Source organism: Mirounga leonina, unplaced genomic scaffold, assembly GCF_011800145.1.
Source record: "Mirounga leonina isolate KUSES-001 unplaced genomic scaffold, KU_Mleo_1.0 Mir_418, whole genome shotgun sequence".
NCBI classification, from domain to species: domain Eukaryota; kingdom Metazoa; phylum Chordata; class Mammalia; order Carnivora; family Phocidae; genus Mirounga; species Mirounga leonina.
Window position 1 is genome coordinate 19,300,167 of NW_023270739.1, and position 16,682 is coordinate 19,316,848.

A 16,682-nucleotide genomic window follows, 5' to 3' on the forward strand; every position below is an offset into this window, starting at 1 on the left:
ATCAGCATCCACGTGCATGAGCTGCCCCAGTGCTTCACATCTCACACTGACCTTCAGAGCATAAGGGATTCACTTCTGCCTTTGAAATCTTGCACAAATTTCCCCTGTGGCCAGTCTTAACACAGAAGCATATCTGAGACATAAAGAGAATTTGAGATGCTAGCCAGAGATAGGACATTCAAGTGGAACTTTCCTACAGGCCCTTGTAAACCTAGAGCCAGAGGTCAAGGTAGCACTGATAGATTTGAGGATCATGCCTGTCATGGGGGAATCACAGAACACCCTTAAATAATTCCTACTACTCCCATCTAATAGAGGGATATAACAAATTATGCAAGTAAACTAAAACTCCTTTTCATATCTTCCTTGAGAAAAAAAGGGTAGCACCCTCTAGCACCTTAGTTATTGTCTTTTTTGATTAGAAATCATGTTTGTTTGTTTTCATGTCTCTGTAAAGAGATTAGGGAGAAATTTGTCTTTTTCTATCTGAAATAAAATAAAATGGACTTCACCATGGGGCTGTAATTTCTATTCTGAAAAAAGTTTTAAAAGGTCAAACCATCCCCATCCTTCTTGGAAGGGTATCTTAGGTGGAGCCTAGAGTACCTTGACTGTAAGACTAGGGGTGATCCCTTTACTGAGGTGGACCCCAAGAGCACAAAGTGCACCCTAAGTGCACCCCAAGAGCTCTGGGACCCAGGTTCAAACTCTTGAAGTCACGCATCTTTGTGCAGGGGGATGAAAACTGTCTAAATTAGATCTGCATATTTAGGGATATTGTATTTTATAGGAAATAAGGCAGGTGAGTACTTTTACCCAGGATATCTCTTGATATTTTGAAATTTCCTTCTTTCTGCAATTAAAAGCATAAAATATGGTTTGGCTCAGAGGAGAGGCATACCTAGATATGGCAGGCCCCAAAATAGTTCACATAGAAGGTGCTCACATAGATAGCGACTTTAGTCACTCCTTGGCTATTATCCACCACTCAGACACTTTTAAGTGAGTCCCAGTCATCACAAATTAGAAGTTCCCAAATATGGTTTCTCATCAAAGCACTTGGGGAGCTTTTTAGACACAGATGTTCTCAGGCCTCAAAAGATTCTGCTTACTAAGTTTGATGAGGAGTCCTGGAATCTGGCATTTTTTAAAGATCCCTGGGTGATTACTATAAACAGGTTTAGGAATCAGTGATCCAAGGAATTCAAAGCATGAGCCCGTAGAATGAGTCTGACACAAGTTTTCCTATCTGTAAAATGAGACAACATCCTGAATTGCCTGGTTTGCCATGGATGTGAAGTGCTCACTTACTAGAACGGAATCCCGGCTGATCTGGTTTGCTTCCAGCTGACTGTTCACATTGTTACTGCACCTGCAAGAGCAAGGTGCAAGCCTGTGGTGTGTGCCATCCCTACGCCATATAAAATGGGGCAACTGCTTAAGTATAAAGGGGGACCGGAGGGGTGCCTGGGTGGCTCAGATGATTAAGCGTCTGCCTTCGGCTCAGGTCGTGATCCCGGGGTCTTGGGATCGAGACCTGGGGTCCTGGGATCGAGACCCGGGGTCCTGCGATCAAGCCCCGCATCAGGCTCCCTGTTTGGCGGGGAGCCTGCCTCTCTCTCTCCCTTTACCCCTCTCCCTGCTTGTGCTCTGTAAAATAAATAAATAAAATCTTTTAAAAAAGGGGGTGGGGACGGGCATATCAGCTGCTCAAAGATGGACATACCCACAGACTTGGTAACAATACAGGAAGTTTTAGGGAGAAATATATACACCCAAAAAACAGCAAATATGAGAAGTAATGAATATAAAATGAAGGGATTAGGCTTTACTAAAAGGAGTAGAAATAGTTCCATTCAGCCTTAGAGACGTAGGACAGAGTGTACCTAAGTTTCTGTTTATGCCCTGGGTCTTTATGAACTGAAATGTATTGTAATTTGTTGTAATTCAAACCTCATGTCACTTATGATATTTTTGCTGTAGGTAACTAAGGAGCCTATTCACAAATGAATACAGTGCAATTGCAGTCAATCCTAAATGAAATTAAAATTTGCATACGTAATGAAATTTCAGGGGAAATTCTTTAATTCTGCTATTATATCTCTAAACTTGGAAGGTAGTCATTTGGGAAGGAATAGCTTTAGGGAATCAGATGCATTCTTTAGAGAGCAGTAACTTCAAATGTTAGTAGGATTGCTATACAATTACAATTAACCTACTAACACTAGCAATTCTTCAAATCTTCTATAATTTGTGCTGTTATAAAACAGATGGAAAAGAAACATTTTTCTTTTGATTTTAAGAATGCCAATTTGAAAAGTATTTAGGGGCACCTGTGTGGCTCAGTCGGTTAAGTGGCTGCCTTCGGCTCCGGTCATGATCCCTGGGTCCTGGGATAGAGCCCCACATCGGGCTCCCTGCTCAGCGGGGAGCCTGCTTCTCCCTCTCCCTCTGCCTGCCACTCCCCCTGCTTGTGCGGGCTCTCTCTCTCTCACCCTCTCTGTCAAATAAATAAATAAATAAATAAATAAATAAAATCTTTAAAAAAAATTCTTCTAAAAAAAGAAAAAGAAAAATATTTAAAGCATCTATCATTTAAATTACAGAGTAGGAAAAAAAAAAATAAAGTTTTGTCAACTATCTAATTTCCTTGCCCAGGGAAATTTATAGGTCGGAATAACTGTTCCTGGGCATTTGAATGATCAGACTAGATGTCTGAATTAAATAATCAGTATTATTAAAAATAAATAAATAGGGGTACCTGGGTGGTTCAGTTGGTTAAGCGGCCAACTCTTGATTTCAGCTCAGGTCATGATCTCAGGTTTGCGAGATCCAGCCCTGCATGGGGCTCCGAGCTCAGGGCGGAATCTGCTTGTCCTTCTCTCTGCGCCCCCCTCCCTGCCCTTCCCCCGCTCCCACGCGCACTTGCCCTCTCTCTCTCAAATAAATAAATAAAAGTCTTAAAAACAAACAAATAAATAATCAATATTATTTACTTCATTATTTAAGTGGTATGGCTGAAGCTTAGGACCAATTTTTTATTTTTTAAAAAAAATATGATAAAACACCTGAAGTCTGTGTAAATGGAAATGTAATTACTCTTAAAAATTTTTTTTTAGGGAAGCTTGGGTGGCTCAGTTGGTTGAGCGTCTGCCTTCAGGTCAGGTCATGATCCCAGGGTCCTGGGATCGAGCCCCACATCAGGCTCCCCGCTCCGCAGGAAGCCTGCTTCTCCTCCCACTCCCCCTGCTTGTGTTCCCTCTCTCACTGTGTCTCTCTCTGTCAAATAAATAAATAAAATCTTAAAAAAATATATGTAAGGTAGCATAATTGTTAAAATATGTAAATATGGGGTGCCTCGCTGGCTCAGCTGATAGAGCATGTGACTCTTGATCTCAGGATGGTGAGTTCAAGCCCCACATTGAGCAAGAGCCTACTTAAAACAGAAAACAAACAAAAAAACAACTATAAATACGTCTAGGAAAAATAGAAGTATCTTAGTACACTAACTTTGAAAAACAATATAATGGCTAGATTAGTCTAGGCTATCTTTTTTTAAAATAAGATTTTATTTATTTGAGAGAGGAGGGGAGAGATCACAAGGTGGTGGGGGAGTGGGGGGAAGGGAGAAGCAGACGCTTAGCAGGGAGTCTGACTCAGGCTCCATCCCAGGACCCTGAGATCATGACCTGAGCCAAAGGAAGATTCTTCTGAGCCACCTAGGTGCCCCTAGGCTATCTTTTAAAAATTATCTAATATCTATTGAACACCCAGTTTAGGGTCCTTTGAGTAATTCCAAAGTTCTGTCTTTGGCCTCTCTTCTTTTACATTCTCTTCCCAGGACTCTCCTTTATTCCCATGGGATTAGCTTTCATTATTTATGGGGAAATTCTCAATATTTTATTCTTCATATTTTTTGGCTTTGTGTATTTACTTTTTTAAATTTTGAAGTAATTTTACAGAAAAGATGCATGACTAGTACAAAGAAATTCTATATACCCTTCACTCAGTTTCCCCAATTGTTAACATTTTGCTACATACACATATATAATATGCTTATATGTATAGATATAGATTATGAATATGCACATAAATATACATGCATTCCTATATGTACATGCAGAGACATATTTTTCCTGAACCAATTGAGAGTTAAGTTAAATACATGATTCCTCATTACTCCTAAATTCTTCAGTGTGTATTTCCTAAAAGACAAAGCACAGCCATCAAAATCAGAATATGAGCATTGGTATAATACTACCATCCAACCCATAGGTCCTATTTCCAAATTTCCCAATAATATCATTTATAGCTTATAAAAAAGAAATCAAAACAAACCAAAAATATTTTTTCTTCTAGTCCGGTATCCACTCCAAGAGCACATTCCATGTAATTTCCATGCCTCTTTAAGCTTCTTCCGTCCGGAATAAGCCTTCTACCTTCCTTTGTCATTCATGACCTGGGCATTTTTTAAGAGTACAAGACACTTATTTTGAACTACAAGACAATTTGGATTTCTCTGGTGTTTTCTCATGATTAGATCTATAGTATGCAGTTAGGGCAGGAATATCATGGAAGTGATCCTTTGTTTTTTTCAGAGTATCATACCAGAAGGCACATAATGTTGATTTGTCCTATTACTGGTAAGATGAATTTTTTTAAAATATTTTATTCTGGGGCACCTGGATGGCTGTCAGTTAAGCGTCCAACTCTTGATTTCAGCTCAGGTCATGGTCTTGGGATTGTGGGATCAAGTCCTGCCTCAGGCTCTGCATTCAGCAGGAAGTCAGCTGGAGATTCTCCCTCCACCTTCTGCCCCTCCCCTCACTCACACTTTCTCTCTCTCTCAAATAAGTAAATCTTTATTTTTTTTAAATATTTATTTATTTGAGAGAGAGAGAATGAGAGAGAGAGCACAAGAGGAGGTAGGGTCAGAGGGAGAAGCAGACTCCCTGCTGAGCAGGGAGCCCAGCGCAGGACTGGATTCTGGGACTCCGGGATCATGACCTGAGCTGAAGGCAGTTGCTTAACCAATTGAGACGACCAGGTGCCCCAAATAAATTAATCTTTGAAAAAAAAAAGATTTTATCCCTTAAGTAATCTCTACACCCAACGTGGGGCTTGAACTCACAACCCTGAGATTAAGAATTGCATGCTTCACTGACTGAGCCAGTCAGGTGCCCCTGGTGAGATGAATTTTGATCACTTGGTCAAGGTGGTGTTTGTCAAGTTTTTTCATTTTAAAGTTACTATTTTTATCTGTAACTAATAAGTAATTTGCATCTATCATTGATTGTTGCCTGAATTAATTATTATTGGGATAATTGCCAAATGGTGATTTTCCAACTCTATTGGTCCTACATTTATTATTCTACAGTAAGGAGGGGCTTTCCTTTCTCTTCATTTATTTAGTTCATTCTTCATTTATTTATATCAGTATGGACTTAATGGATTCCTATTTTATTCAATGAGTTATAATCTAATACAAACATTCTTTTTTTTGATGCTTATATTAACACAGATTTGGCCAGTAGAAACCTCTTTAAACTGATCCTGTGTTCTTTTGATAAGTCCCCATCAGTTTTTGAGCACTTTGTTACTCTCTGGTACAGTAAATGTTCCAGACTTATTTATCTATCTATTTATTTATAATTTTTTTGCTATTACTTTTAAGTTTTTATTTAAATTCCAGTTAGTTAAAATACAGTGTAATATTAGTTTCAGGTGTACAATAGAGTGATTCAACATTTTCACATAACACCTGGTGCTCATCACAAGTACACACCTTAATCCCCATCACCTATTTCACCCATTCCCCCCACCCAACTTCCCCCAGACTCATCTACTTTTTGTCCCCTAGCTTTGGAATCAGCCATTTCTCCAAAGAGCTCTAGTTCTCTTTAGGGGAGAATAGCATTTGATCTGCGAGTAAAATGTGCTTATTGCTCCAGCTTATTGCTTCTAGGCTCTACATAGACACACATACACATTTTTCTCTCTCTCCTTTTAAAACCATGAGTTCAACTAATACCTCCGGTTCCAAATTAGAATACCACAGGAACTCATTCTAGCTTTTTTTTCCTTTCCACATTTGTAACTCCTTTCTCTGACAGAGATAAAATTGGTTTTCATTATCTTCAATATATTGCCCTTTATTTGCTCATTCCCCTGTATGTAACCAACTTCCCAGTCCTGCTGGCTGCCTCCTTGGCATCCACTTTACAGATCCTACTGGCCCTGGCTACCGGAAGTGAAGAAAAGAAACCAATAAACCAGAGAAGAGAAACCAATCAATATTTTTTGTAGAAAAGAAAGAAAGGGAGAAGAGAAAGAGGAATCGAAAGCAGCTCAGGCTATTCCAATTTAGCAGATTAGCGTCTTATCAGTACAAGTTTGCCCCTTGCTCCTATAAAGTTTAGTGCTGATCAGGTGGTTCTCCAGAGAGTTCTCCCAGGGTTGACTCACAGATCCAGGCTGCTTTCATCTTATGGTTCTGCCATCTCAACACATGACCATCTAGGTTTGGCGAAAGGGGAAGAGCTAGAACAGCGGAAGGCACGCCCCCATTCACCTGCCTCAGAGCGAAAGTGACACATCCCTTCTGCTCAGGTTCCTTGAGTAATCTCATGACACCACCCAGATGCATAGGACTGAGAAAGGGAGAGGCGCATATGGATATTGAGGGACCAGTGACCGTCTCGTTCTTAACTACTGTAGACACATTTGAATAGATTCTGTTTATATCTAGATGACAGTGTAGCTTCCTGATGAACAGTCTTGGAAGGTAACAAAGAGGTTGACTGGGAAACAATGAGTAAACTATTATGAACAGCCCTTAGATATACACTAGTAAAATGCAGTAGTCATCTATAAAAAATGATTAGGTGTTGGGTTAGTCTATTTAAAGCCACTATTTTCCAGGTGCCTGGGTGGCTCAGTGGGTTAAGCATCTGCCTTCGGCTCAGGTCATGGTCTCAGGGTCCTGGGATTGAGCCCCACATCTAGCTCCCTGCTCAGCGGGGAGTCTGTTTTGCCCCTGCTCATGCTCTCTTGCTGTCTCTCAAATGAATAAATAAAATCTTAAAAAAAAAAAAGTAAAGCCACTTTTTTCTAGCAAGAGTTAGTAGTTAGCAGGATCATGTTCCTATAAGAGCCTCTTTAGTCCAAAGGTCAATATATTCTTTCCTAGAGTGGCCCTTGTAAACATCTGGGTTATTAGGAAGTGTTCATTAAAAAACTGTAGTACAGGGGTGCCTGGGTGGCTTAGTCGGTTAAGTGTCTGCCTTTAACTCAGGTTACGATCCCTCGGTCCTGGGATCGAGTCCCACATGGGGCTCCTTGCTTGGCCGGGAGCCTGCATCTCCCTCTGCCTGCCGTTCCCCCTACTTGTGCGCGCGCTCTCTCTCTCTCTCAAAGTAAAATAAATAAAATCTTTAAAAAAAATTATGTTGTCAGTGGAGGGTAAATTAACCTAAGCTGATTTAAAAACCTTGATAATCAAGTTATATTATATTGGAAATTTTAAGTCAAAATTAAGGTTACTTATTTCCTATTTACTGACTTCCTATTACTCTGCCTTTATGACCATTTTAGTGTAATGACGTGAACATAATGATTACAGTCTAATAGCTTTTTTCTTTTTTTTTAAGTAGACTCCATGCCCAGCATGGAGCCCAATTTGGGGCTCGAATTTACAACCCTGAGATCAAGACCTGAGCTGAGATCAAGGGCTGGACACCCAACCAACTGAGCCACCCAGGCACTCCTGGAGTCTAGTAGCTTAAAAAAAAAAAAAAAAAAAAATTAAGTAAACTCCATGCCAAATGTGGGGCTTGAACTCACGACCCCAAGATCAAGACTTGCACACTCTACCAACTGAGCCAGCCATTTATCCTCTAATAGCATTTTTGATCCAGCATACAATAATAGCAACTCAACCTTTTTTTTTTTTTAAGATCTTATTTCTCTATACCCAACTGGGGCTCCAAGTTACAACCCAGAAACTAAGAGTTGCATGCTCTACCAACTGAGCTGGCCAAGAACCCCTAGCGACTCAACATTTTACGTGTTATTTACAAGTGACAGACTCTACTTAGGAAAGTTATCCAATAGTAAGAAATACAGGTTTTCCCCTCTACCTGAAAGTTCGCTTTAGGCCGCTTCACTTTTACAAAAGTCCTACATTAGTACCTGTTTTTCACTAACCAGAAGAAATCCAAAGAGGATTTTTGTTTTTACAAAATGCTGAGTGCTTCTTCACTTTATGCCAATATTGGCTTGTGAAAGGTTTCATAGGAATACTCTACTTTTAGGGGCGCCTGGGTGGCTCAGTCGTTAAGCATCTGCCTTCGGCTCAGGTCATGATCCCAGGGTCCTGGGATCGAGCCCCTCATCGAGCCCCTCATCGGGCTCCCTGCTCCGCGGGAAGCCTGCTTCTCCCTCTCCCACTCCCCCTGCTTGTGTTCCTGCTCTCGCTCTCTCTCTGTCAAATAAATAAATAAAATCTTAAAAAAAAAAAAAAAAAGGAATACTCTACTTTTGGGTGGGGTGGTTGTCGAGGGGGGCGGGGGGGGCGCGGGGGGCCTATATTACAAACTACGAGTCCTGCAGCGACATCTAGTGTTCCCTTTTTGTAAGGTTGCTTAGACTCATATTTCTGAGATCGTATCTTGTGGCCATAGGACTAGTCACTATTTTTAAAATCCTTAAGTAAACAGCCTAACCAAAGTCTGCTTATTAATCCTTAGATTACGGTATAAAATGTGGTATTCTTTGGGGTTCTCACGGTACATCTCTATTTAGTATGATAAAAAGATCCAAATAGCTTCAAAATGACTCATTTACAAAAACAAAACAATCCATAAAGTGACTATTTACTGATAATGCCATATTACTTTTTCCTGTTATGTTGATTTGGAATGGTCTTAAGAAAAGTGTCAATATTACTATGATACCCTAGAAACAAATACTTTAGTGTTACATCGCCAAGTTAATTTAACTGAACAAACCTCAATTGAAGCCCTTCTGGCCCCTTCACCAAAGAAAAAAATTGGATTTACTCTGTTATCTGATTATGACAGCCCTCATTTTATTAATCAGAGCTATCCACCAAATCCTCACTTAACAAAGGAGTTGAGTCTGAATGTTTGGAGTTACTTGGTTGTGCCTGGTTTGACATTCCTCTGTTGCTCTCACAAGTAAAAATATAAACCCTTTGGTCAGCTTTGGGTTCAAAACTTCAGTCTTGGGGCACCTGGGTGGCTCAGTCGTTAAGTGTCTACCTTCGGCTCAGGTCACGATCCCAGGGTCCTGGGATCGAGCCCCGCATCGGGCTCCCTGCTGGGCAGGAAGCCTGCTTCTTCCTCTCCCACTCCCCCTGCTTGTGTTCCTGCTCTCACTGTCTCTCTCTCTCAAATAAATAAAATCTTTTAAAAACAACAACAACAACAACAAAAACCACTTCAGTCTTGATTAGTAGCTGTGTGGCCTCTTGAAAATTACTTAATCCATTTGCACTTTAGTTTTCTCAGTGGCAAAATGAGGATTTAGTCTGCTTCCTAGAGATGAGCAAGTAGTGATGATAGTAAGCATTCTTATTTAGTTCCTAAAATAACTATTTAGCAACTATTTTTAAATTCCTATTGTTTTGGGCGCCTGGGTGGCTCGGTTGGTTAAGCGACTGCCTTCGGCTCAGGTCATGATCCCGGAGTCCCTGGATCGAGTCCCGCATCGGGCTCCCTGCTCAGCGAGGAGCCTGCTTCTCCCTCTGACCCTCCCCCCTCTCATGTACTCTCTCTCATTCTCGCTCTCTCAAATAAATAAATAAATCTTTAAAAAAAAAATTCCTATTGTTTTATTGTTAAGTGTAATATATCACTGTAGGTTTTTGATAGTTAACCTTTATCAATTAAGGACCTTCCCTTCTATTGTTAGATTGCAAAGTTTTTGTTTTTATTTTAATAATGAGTGGGCACTGAATCTTTTAAATTTAAATTCAATTAATTAACATATAATGTATTATTGGTGAGTGGGCACTGAATTTTATTGAATGGTTGTCCTGCATCTTTTGAGATGATTACATAGTTGAAATTAGAAGGAGCAACATGTTTAAAAAGACACAGGATTGTGAGTCCATGATTTTTGGACCATAATAAAAATAATTCACAAAACCAGATGAAGCTTGAAAACATAGTATATCATTTGTGATTAAAACAAAAACTGCACGATTAACACAAATAACTATGAGAATATTTAAATAACATCCTCTATGTTTGCCCCACTCATTTTACTTAGGACACAATTTCGAAATTCATAGATTCAGACACAACTGACTTAATTTTTTTTTCTAATTCTTAACTGTGGTTAAAAATGAACATAGGGGCACCTGGGTGGCTCAGTCGTTAAGCATCTGCCTTCGACTCAGCTCATGACCCAGGGTCCTGGGATCGAGCCTCGCATCGGGCTTCCTCCTCAGCGGGAATCCTGCTTATGTTCCCTCTCTCACTATGTCTCTCTCTGTCAAATAAATAAATAAAATCTTAAAAAAAAAAAATGAACATATTTGCTGTCTTAACCATTTTTAAGTATACAGTTCATTAGTATTAAATATATTCACATTGTTGTGCAATACATCTTCAAAACTGTTTTATCTTGCAAAGCTCTATTCCTCATTACCCCCTCCCCCAAACATCCACTGTCTATTTCTATGAATTTGACTATTTCAGATACCTCATATAAGTGGAATCATACAGTATTTGTCTTTTTGTGACAGGCTTACTTCACTTTGCACAATATCCTCAGGTTTCATCCATGTAGCATGTGGATTGGCAACAGGATTTCTGGACTTTTCAAGGCGAAATAACATTCCATTGTGTGAACATTACATTTTGCTTATCTATTCATCTGTCAGTGGACATTTGGGTTGCTTATTCCTCAAGGCTATTTGTGAATAATGCTGTTATGAACATGGGTGTGCAGATAGATATATTTTCAAGATCCAGCTTTCAATCCTTTTCAATATATACCGAAAGGTGGCTAGATCATACGCTTAATTCTACTTTTAATTTTATGAGGAATATCCATACTGTTCCATAGTGGCTGTACTATTTACATTCCTATCAATAGTATACTAGGCTTCCAACTTCTCCAAATCCTTATTACATACTGTTTTGTTTTAAAATTATTAAGTTCTTGGGGCGCCTGGGTGGCTCAGTCGTTAAGCGTCTGCCTTCGGCTCAGGTCATGATCCCAGGGTCCTGGGATTGAGCCCCATATTGGGCTCTCTGCTCTGCGAGGAGCCTGCTTCTCCCTCTCCCACTCCCCCTGCTTGTGTTCCCTCTCTCGCTGTCTCTCTCTCTGTCAAATAAATAAATAAAATCTTTAAAAAATAAAAAATAAAATAATTAAGTTCTTAACTTTAATTCCAGTATAGTTAACATACAGTGTTATATTAGTTTCAGTTGTACAATATAGTGATTCAACAGTTCTAAACATTACTCAGTGTTCATCATAAGTGTACTCTTTAATCCCATCCCTGTTCCCACCTCCCCTCCTGTAACCATCAGTTTGTTCTCTATAGGTAAGAGTCTGTTTTTTGGTTTGTCTTTTTCCCGTTTTGTTTCTTAAATTCCACATGAGTGAAATCATATATTGTCTTTCTCTTACTGATTATTTCACTTAGCATTATACTTTCTAGCTCCATCCATGTTGCTGCAAATGGCAAGATTTCAGTCTTTTTATGGCTGAATACTATTCCATTATGTATATACACCACATCTTCTTTATCCGTTCATTAATCAATGGACACTTGGGCTACTTCCATATCTTGGCTATTGTAAATAATACTGCTATAAACATAGTATGTGTGCATGTATCCTTTCAAATTAGTGTTTTTGTATTTTTTTTTTAAAGATTTTATTTATTTATTTGACACAGAGAGAGAAAGCACAAGTAGGCAGAGAGGCAGGCAGAGAGAGAGGGAGAAGCAGGGAGAAGCAGGCTCTCCACTGAGCAGGGAGGCGGACGTGGGGCTCGATCCCAGGACCCAGGGATCACGACCCGAGCCGAAGGCAGCCGCCCAACCGACTGAGCCACCCAGGCACCCCGTGTTTTTGTATTCTTTAGGTAAATACTCAGTAGTGTCATATGGGATCATACGGTAGTTCTATTTTAAAATTTTGAGGAACATCCATACTGTCCTCCACAGTGGCTGCACCAGTTTGCATTCCCACCAACAGTGCATGAGGGTTCCTTTTTCTCCACATCTGCCCAACACTTGTTTTGCATAGTGTTTTTTTTTTGATAGTGGTCATTCTGATGGGTATGAGCTATTATCTCATTAGATTTGCATTTCTGTAATGAGTAGTGATATTGAGCATCTTTTCATATGCTTCCTGGCCATTTGTATATCTTCTTTGGAGAACTATCTATTCAAGCCTTTTGCTCATTTTTTAAAACATTTTATTTCTTTGAGAGAGAGAGAGAGAGCACAAGCAAGGGGAGCAGGGGCAGAGGGAGATGGAGAAGCAAGCTCCCTGCTAAGCAGGGAGCCCGATGCGGGGCTGGATCCCAGGACCCTGGATCCCGAGACGAAGGCAGGTGCTTAACCAGCTGAGCCACCAAGGCACTCCTGCTCATTTTTTAATTGGGCTACTTGGGGTTTGTTTTGTTACTGTCGAGTTGCAGGAGTTTTAAAAATATATATTTTGGATACCAACTTATTAGATGTATGATTTGCAAGTATTTTCTCCCATTCTCTAGGTTGCATTTTTACTCTGTTGATTGTATCCTTTGATGCGTGGACGTTTTAAAGTTTGGTTTAGTCCCATTTGCATATTTTTGCCTTTGTTGCCTGTGGTTTTGGTGTCATTTCCAAGAAATCATTGCCAAATCCAGTGTCATGAAGGCTTACTCCTATGTTCTCTTATAGGATTTTTAGTTTAGTTTTTTTTTTTTTTAAGATTTTATTTATTCATTCGAGACAGAGAGAGAGAGAGAGAGCGCGCATGAGCAGGGGGAGAGGCAGAGGGAGAGGGAAAAGCAGGCTCTCTCTGAGCCAGGAGCCAGACATGGGGCTCGATCCCAGGACCCTGGGGATCATGACCTGACCTGAGACACTTAACCATCTGAGTCACCCAGGCGTCCCTAGGATTTTTAGTTTTAAATCTTAAATATTTAAGTCTTTATTTTTTTTTTTAAGATTTTATTTATTTATTTGACAGAGAGAGAGACACAGCAAGAGAGGGAACACAAGCAGGGGGAGTGGGAGAGGGAGAAGCAGGCTTCCCGCGGAGCAGGGAGCCCAATGCGGGGAATCATGGGGGACCTGGAATCATGACCTGAGCCGAAGGCAGACGCCCAACGACTGAGCCACCCAGGCGCCCCTAAGTCTTTTTTTGAGTTAATTTTCATATATAGTGTAAGGGAAGGGTCCAACTTCATTCTTTTGCATATGGATATCCAGTTTTCCGAACTCTATTGAAGAGATTTTCACCATTGAGGGGTCTTAGCAACCTTGTTGATGATCATTTAACCATGTGTGAGGATTCATTTCTGGAATCTATCCTGTTGCATTGGTCCATATATCTGTCTTATGTGAGTACCACACTGTTTTAATTATTGTAGTTTTGTAATACATTTTGAAACCAGAAAGTGTGAGACCTCCAACTTTGTTCTTTTCAAGATTTTATTGGCAATTCAGGTTCTGACTTTTGAAAAACAAAAGTATATAACATTTATAATTCCTAAAATCACTTTCTCACATTTATGATCTCAACCACTTTTTAGCCGACTTTGGAAACGTTTTTGGACTTAAAAGAATATGAGCCATATCATAAAGAAGGTACATACAATAAATATACAATTTCATGACCATAAAACCACCACCCTGGTCAAGAAATACAACGCTACCCTCCACTTACTTCCCTACGCCTGTGTTCTTTCTGGATCACAATCCCCTCCTTCCACAGGTTACCAGTATTCAGCCTTTGCTGAAAATTATTTTCCTCTCCTTATAGTTTTAATACTTAAGTATACATCCTTAAACAATGTAATTTTACCTGTTTTGGAACTTTAATTAGTATTATGTATTATTTAATTTGCATTTTTTGCTCAACATCATGAAATTCTTTCATGCTGTCTAGCTGTAGTTCATACATTGTAATATTCCATTGTATAAATATACCACAATGTATCCATCTGTTTTACTACTGAAGGACAGCTTATTAAGTTTCTTTTGGTATTACTTTTAGTAATTACTACCAGTACTATAAATAAACCTTTACATGCATCTTTTTTTAAGTAATTTCTGTGCCTACCGTGGGGCTCGAACTCACAACCCTGAGATCAATAGTTGCATGCTCTACTGACTGAGCCAGCCAGGCACCCTCACATGCATTTTGATGCTCAAGTATAAGAGTTTATCCAGGGTATATATTTGAGTAGTATTGCTCATTCTTAGGGTACACTTATATTCAACATATATGTCAGCTTGTTTTTCAAAGTTGTAGCAATTTACAGTCTCACCAGTAGCTCATGGATATCCCCATTATACTCCACATGCTTTTTTGATGTAACACTAATTTTTGGCAGGTGGGTGAATGTGTAATAATATCTGTGGTTTTGCTTTACATGAGCCTAATTACTTACCAATGATGCCAAACACCTTTTTATGTTTATTCACGATGTGTGCACTCCCTGTTAAAGACTTTAGCTCATTTTTAGCAAAAGATTGTCTTCATTTATTTGTAGGAAACTTTATGTTCTGGATTGTCTTTTGTCACCTATATATGTTGTAAATATTTTCTCTCATGTTCTGTGTTTTCTTTTTATGAGGTCTTTTGATGAAATGGTCTTGATTTTAATGCAGTCAGAATTGTCTTCTTGTTTATGCATAAAGTCCACATATATATAGGAAATTTGGGCATATTGCTTTGTGAAATGCCTGTCTTTTGCCCGTTTTTCTACTGGTTGCTTTCATTTTTTTTGTTTTTGAGAGAGAGAGAGAGAGAATCTTAAGCAGGCTCCATGCCCAGCACGGAGTCCGACAGGGGCTCAGTCTCATGACCCTGAGATCATGACCTGAGCCAAAATCTTGAGTCAGCCGCTTAACTCACTGAGTCACCCATGTGCCCCTGGTTGCTTTTTTTTTTTATATATAGATTTTTAGAAATTCTTCACATATTCCAAATATGAGCCCTTCGTCAGACACACATATATAGCAAATATCTTTTCCCACTTTTTGACTTGCTTTGCGCTCTCTTTAAATGATGTCTTTTGGTGAACAAAGTTTTTAATTTTACTAGAGTTCAACTTATCAATTAGTTTATGGTTGGTGCTTTTTGTGTCTTATTTAAGAAAGCTTTATCTACTCAGAGTTCACAAAGATATTATTTTCCTGATTTTATTTATTTCCTATATTAAAAAAATCTTTATTGCTTTATCTTTCCAATTTTAAGGATAATCCATCTGGAATTTTTGTATGGTTGTGAAGCAGGGATTAAGTTTAATGCTTTTTTTTTTAAGATTTTATTTATTTATTTGACAGACACAGTGAGAGAGGGAACACAAGCAGGGTGAGGGGCAGAGGGAGAAGCAGGCTTCCCGCCAAGCAGGGAGCCCGATGCGGGGCTCGATCCCAGGACGCTGGGATCATGACCTGAGCCGAAGGCAGTCGCTTAACCGACTGAGCCACCCAGGCGCCCCGTTTAATGCTTTTTTCATATGATATTCTATTGACCCATACTAAGACCATCCTTTCTGCACTACACAGCAAAATAGTCTTTGTCATCTATCAGGTGACTCTATTCAACCTGTGAACCCTCTGTGCTGTTCCATTGGCTTATTTGTCCATTGTTGGAACAAAACCACAGTGTCTAAATTTCCACAGCTTTAGGGCGCCTGGGTGGCTCATTCGTTAAGCGTCTGCCTTCAGCTCAAGTCATGATCCCAGGGTCCCGGGATCGAGTCCCACATCGGGCTCCCTGCTCAGCGGGAAGCCTGCTTCTCCCTCTCCCATTCCCCCGGCTTGTGTTCCCTCTCTCGCTGTGTCTGTCAAATAAATAAAATCTTAAAAAAAAAAAAAATTTCCACAGCTTTATAAAAGGTCATGTTATTTAGCAGTATTACTGTTTAGCTTTGTTCTTCTTTAAAATTGCCATAGCTATTTTTAACTCTTTGCATTGCCATCTAAATATTGGAGTCAGCTAAATCAAAATTTTGTGTTAATTTTTGAATCAAAAATCTGCTGGGATTTTGATTGGGATTATACTCAATCTGTTTGTTGGGGGAGAATTAAGATCTTTATGTTAATTAACATGGTATTTACTTGGATTTCCTTTCTCTTAAAATTAGTAGTTTCCAGTGAAAGGTCTTTCACATTGTTAGATTTACTTCCATGTGTTTGATGCTTTTTGTATTATTAAAGTGGCATTTTTTCAAAATTTCATTTTCTATTTTTTTTATTGTTGTTGATATACAGCAACACAACTGATCTCAATGCAATAACCCTATATTCGGAGGCCTTGCTAAATAAATAAACCTATTAATTCTAATTCTTTATCTGTAGGTTCTTTTGTTTTTTTCTGCATATACAATCATGTCATCTGTGAATAATGATAATTTTATTTATTCCTTTCCGAAAGCTTTTCCTTTTTATTTATTCTGCCTTCTTGTTAAGAACTCCA